This window comes from Muntiacus reevesi, chromosome 1 (genome assembly GCF_963930625.1).
Source record: "Muntiacus reevesi chromosome 1, mMunRee1.1, whole genome shotgun sequence".
NCBI classification, from domain to species: Eukaryota; Metazoa; Chordata; class Mammalia; order Artiodactyla; family Cervidae; genus Muntiacus; species Muntiacus reevesi.
In genome coordinates, this window is record NC_089249.1 from 209,431,415 (window position 1) to 209,437,276 (window position 5,862).

The 5,862-nt window shown below is 39.0% G+C and overlaps 1 non-coding gene across 1 annotated transcript; it reads left to right on the top strand.

Moving 5' to 3' along the window:
- Positions 1-895: 895 nt before the first annotated feature.
- LOC136156389 (small nucleolar RNA SNORD116) lies at positions 896-987 on the top strand. The gene has a single exon (XR_010660954.1). It is a non-coding gene; the product is annotated as a small nucleolar RNA SNORD116 (small nucleolar RNA).
- The last annotated feature ends 4,875 nt before the right edge of the window (positions 988-5,862 follow it).

Sequence of the window (5,862 nt, forward strand, 5' to 3'; positions counted from 1 at the left end):
TAGTGTGGGATATCACAGTTGCTATGTGGTACTATTCTTGTTTTTCTCCCCTACTTTTTTGTACTTAACCAGTGACAACCTCTTCTCCTTGTGAGATTGGCCTCTCATCAAGACTGGGATCCATATGCGGAAACAAGTCTACCTTATAGTAACTGTCTCTTTTTTGGAATAAACATACAGGTCTTATCTAAGTCTATAGGATGATTTGGGTTTCTTCAAAACATTTAACAGCTTACACAACTCAATATTGGGCTTCCCAGGTGGTGCTAGTGGTAAAGAACCCACCTGCCAATGAAGGAGACTTACAGAAACGTGCGTTCGGATCCCTGGATGGGGAAGATCCACTGGAGGAGCGCATGGCAACCCACTCCAATATTCTTGCCTGGAAATCCCTCAAATAGAGGAGCCTGTTGGGCTACAGTCCATAGGATCATAAAGAGTTGGACATAACTGAAGTGACTTAGCACACACACATGCAAGCACGCTCAATATTACAGACTTCCCAGATGGCTCAGTGGTAAAGAATTTGCCTAACAATGAAGGAGATACAGGAAACATGAGTTTGATCCCTGGGTTGGGACGATCTCCTGGAGGAGGAAACAGCAGCCTACTTCAGTATTATTGCCTGGAAAATCCCATGGACAGAGAAGCCTGGTAGGCTATAGTTTAACATGACTGAGCACTCATGCACACAGGGCTCAGCATTTAAAAAAAAAAAAAAAAGGTCAAAAGGCACATGAAAAGATGCTCAACATTGCTAATTATTAGAGAAATGCATCCATCTAAATGGTTCCATCTAAGATTAGCATGTTGCAATGTGTAATATGAAAATAAGGGAGTACAAGGTACTTGGCAAAAGGATTTTTACAAGAATTATTGAAATGATAAAGAATGCAGATCGATGATGACACCCTCTCATGCACTCCTTGGAAATCTGAACAACATGAGTGAGAACTCACTACCGTCTCCTCATCGAAACTGAGGTCCAGCACGTTGCCTTAGAAAAAAAAAAAAAAAGAATGCAATCCAAGCTGGACATAGGGGAAGTGAAGGGAGGAGAGGACTAGTGGGTTGGGGGGGAGTAGAGGCATCAGTGACCTGAAGGCTCCAGTGAGGTCAGAAGGCAAGTTTAGTGGGAGGTGTCGAACAAACATTCTGGGAGAATGGAAATTTGTATCTCTAATGTGGGATATATGAATTAAAGACTACAGAGATGGTGCAGCTAGGGGTGATGACCAAGTGATCCTATGAGTAAGAAAGAAAGAGACTGTAGATGAGGAAATTAAGGAACTAAGGCAACAGTATGTTAAATGGGCCCTTTTTTAAAAAAAAGTGGAGTGTAGTTGATTTAGTGTTGTTTAGTTTTAGGTATACAGCAAAATGATTTAGCTATATAGATGTAGATAACTTTTTTAGATTCTTTTCCTTTATAGGTTATTACAAAATATTGAGCATTGTTTCCTGTGCTATGTAGTAGGTCCTTTTGTTAGTTATCTTTTTCATATATAGTGTAATATGTTCATCCCAAACCCATAATGTATCCCCCCCTCCACCCCCACTGGGCTCTTGACTATACAACTAAAGTCACCGGAGGAATAGGAAGACTTGTGTTGGAGAGCAAGATAGTGACCCAGGACCAGGGCTTTGATGATCAAGGGAGAATGATGGTGAGAGAACAAAAAATATTGATGAAAATAGCAAAGATAAGAAGTAGTGGATGAGAAAGCCAAAACCATAGGCCTCGGGGAATTTTTTAAAAATATAAGATTGGAGGAGCCCTAGTCTGAGAGACGTGTTCTTGTTGGAAATCCAGGCTTTAAGACCTGTGACAGAGGGGCACTGGGAGAAGAGATTAAGGATGTGAGGCTGCTTGCTGGTTATGGATTCTTTACCAACTGAGCTGCCAGGGAAGCTGATTGGTAAAGAATGCATACCATTCATATAAGAAAAGAAAATGGGTACAATTGTTTTTCTTTGCTTTTCAGCAAAGAAAGAAATAAGGGCTTAGGAAGGATGACTGGCTGCCTGAAGTCTGCTGAGTTAAGAAACAGTGAAGCCAGGATCAGAGCCCCAGGCCTCTGCCAGCCTAGTTCTCTTTCCACCCCCTCAGGAAGCAGAGGGCCAAATGATCAGGCAACAAAGCCAAGTTTTCCAGGTCTCTGGGTCTTCCCGTCTCTTCAAAGGCATTTATTATTTCATCTATTCTGATTAAAATTTGTGATGACAAATTGTGGTTTGTTAACTGTAAACCCTTTTAAAAAATGTTTTGAGTGGCTTTAAATGATTCGCTGAATTCTATCATCATTTATTTCAAATGAGCACATTGGAAACCAAGAACTATAATGCCTATGAGTCATGTCTTGGAGAAGGGAGGGAAAAGAGCAATGAGGATAATATTTTCCCACCGGACAGCATTTAGATTCTCCTTATTCAAGGAACTCATGTGAACATGCGTTTAACAAATACTTTAGATATAACATACTCTCCTTCCAGCCCCCACTCAAAAGAAGAGTAAACTAAATTATTGAGAACACATAGGTAACTTAAATATTTTTTTTAATTTAGGGCTTACATTTTAATAACTATCTCCAAGTATTATATTTAAATCCATGCGTTTACTAGCAAAAATTTTATTTTCCAAAAATGTATTTGAGGAATGATATGGCCATGTAAAATTGGCATCAGACAACTTTCCACAGCTAAATATCTGGAAGGGTCATTAAAATTGGCTATTTCAGAATGGATTTATCCCTGATTCAGGCATCTGTACGTGTGTGTGTCCCAAAGTGCACATTTTAGTTCAGTGAAAACCATCTGTGAAGATGCTGGCTACTCTTCGAACCAGTCTCCATTGATGATTAGTCATGAGTTACCTGCATTTTTATATCCTAAGTTAGTCTAAGCCTGTGTGAAGCACTGATTGAACTCAGCTTTTATTCACAGGAACATTTGGTTTGTTGAGACTCCTGGAATAGTTTAACTGCTTCCATAGTAAATACATTTTTCTGTGATTATATTTAATAGGCTCCTGACATCCATCAAACAAAGTTGACTTATACTTTGAGGCAGAATACTCCAGACAGTATTTCAAACTTAATTCTCCAACTGGAATGAAAATAAGACACTACATTGATAAAAAGGAAGTTTTGATTTGGCAGGATTTCTGAAAAATCCTCTTTACAGCTTGCTGGGCAAACTGGTAGTCTAACCTTCTGGAAAAAGAATTAGATAGCTCATTAGAGGTTCAAGGCTACACTCATATTTCACTCCATTGTTCATGTTAAAATCTATGTTCTGTCCAGCATTGTATGTGAAAAAAGTAAGAGGGAACAGAATGAAGCTTTTAATTTAAAAATCCTCACAGCTGGGCTTTATTTTAAACTGGTGATTTAAAAGCAATAAATGTTTTTAATTTTATACTTTGCAGAAGAAGAGTTCACATCTTTTCTTTTAAAGGCTGAACCAAGTGAATAATTTAAAAACAGCAAGTTTGTAATTGGCAAGATGAGAAATGAATTAAAAAGAAGGAAATTAAGATTTTAAAAGATGTAAGAGGTAGGAGTCAGAATGATGTATGATATGCAAGTACATTTGTAAAACTTAGCTTGGGTTGATCTTATTATTTCTACAACAAAATTTTTATCCTTGCTGTTAAGAACTATTTAAAATTATATATAACTATATATTTCATATATATAATTAAAAGTGGGCATATGACTGTATGTTTATGTATTTATGTTGAATGCAGAGTTCCAAAGAATAGCCAGGAGAGATAAGAAAGCCTTCCTCAGTGATCAATGCAAAGAAATAGAGGAAAACAACAGAATGGGACAGACTAGAGATCTCTTCAAGAAAATTAGAGATATCAAGGGAACATTTCACACAAAGATGGCTTCAACAAAGGACAGAAATGGTATGGACCTAACAGAAGCAGAAGATATTAAGAAGAGGTGGCAAGAATACACAGAACTGTACAAAAAAGATCTTCACGACCCAGATAATCACAATGGTGTGATCACTCACCTAGAGCCAGACATCATGGATGTGAAGTCAAGTGGGCCTTAGAAAGCATTACTACAAACAAAGCTAGTGGATGTGATGGAATTCCAGTTGAGCTATTTCAAATCCTGAAAGATGATGCTGTGAAAGTGCTGCACTCAATATGCCAGCAAATTTGGAAAACTCAGCAGTGGCCACAGGACTGCAAAAGGTCAGTTTTCTTTCCAATCCCTAAGAAAGGCAATCCCAAAGAATGCTCGAACTACCACACAATTGCACTCATCTCACACGCTAGTAAAGTAATGCTCAAAATTCTCCAAGCCAGGCTTCAGCAATACATGAACCATGAACTTCCAGATGTTCAAGCTGGTTTTAGAAAAGGCAGAGGAACCAGAGATCAAATTGCCAATATCCGCTGGATCATCAAAAAAGCAAGAGAGTTCCAGAAAAACATCTATTTCTGCTTTATTGACGATGCCAAAGGCTTCGACTGTGTGAATCACAATAAACTGTGGAAAATTCTGAAAGACATGGGAATACCAGACCACCTGACCTACCACTTGAGAAACCTGTATGCAGGTCAGGAAGCAACAGTTAGAACTGGACATGGAACAATAGACTGGTTCCAAATAGGAAAAGAAATACGTCAAGGCTGTATATTGTCACCCTGCTTATTTAACTTCTATGCGGAGTACATCATGAGAAACACTGGGCTGGAAGAAGCACAAGCTGGAATCAAGATTGCTGGGAGAAATATCAATAACTTCAGATATGCAGATGACACCACCCTTATGGCAGAAAGTGAAGAGGAACTAAAAAGCCTCTTGATGAAAGTGAAAGATTGAGAGTGAAAAGGCTGGCTTAAAGCTCAACATTCAGAAAACTAAGATCATGGTATGTGGTCCCATCACCTCATGGGAAATAGATGGGGAGACAGTGGAAACAGTGTCAGACTTTTTTTTTGGGCTGCAGCCATGAAATTTAAAGACGCTTACTCCTTGGAAGGAAAGTTATGACCAACCTAGACAGCATATTAAAAAGCAGAGACATTACTTTGCCAACAAAGTTCCGTCTGGTCAAGGCTATGGTTTTTCCAGGGGTCATGTATGGATGTGGGAGTTGGACTGTGAAGAAAGCTGAGCGCCGAAGAATTGATGCTTTTGAATCGTAGTGTTGTAAAGACTCTTGAGAGTCCCTTGGACTGCAAGGAGATCCAACCAGTCCATCCTAAAGGAGATCACTCCTGGGTGTTCATTGGAGGGACTGATGCTGAAGCTGAAACTCCAATACTTTGGCCACCTCATGCGAAGAATTGATTCATTGGAAAAGACCCTGATGCTGGGAGGGATTGGGGACAGGAGGAGAAGGGGACGACAGAGGATGAGATGGCTGGATGGCATCACCAACTCAATGGGCATGGGTTTGGGTAGACTCCAGGAGTTTGTGATGGAAAGGGAGGCTTGGCGTGCTGCGATTCATGAGGTTGCAAAGAATCGGACATGACTGAGCCACTGAACTGAACTGAACTGACTGATGCTTTTATAAGTTCTTTTTTATCCTTTTAGTAAGTAACATTACTGGCTTCTAAGGTATTTTTAGTTTTTTTTTTTTCTTAAAGAAAAAATTTACATTGAAATTTCCCTTTATAAACATTCATAAGCTATCATACTCATGTGGTGGCTATCACTGAACTAGTTTTAGTCACTCCTTTGATTCTAGTTTCCTAACTGAATTTCACAGAGTCTGCTGAAGATGAAATTTAACCTGTGTAGAGTCCTTCAGAAAAGTAGATGTTGCAACTCCCTTTAATAATTCATGCCTTTAACAATTCTGACTCTCAGTAAAATTTCCTTCATTTCTTAA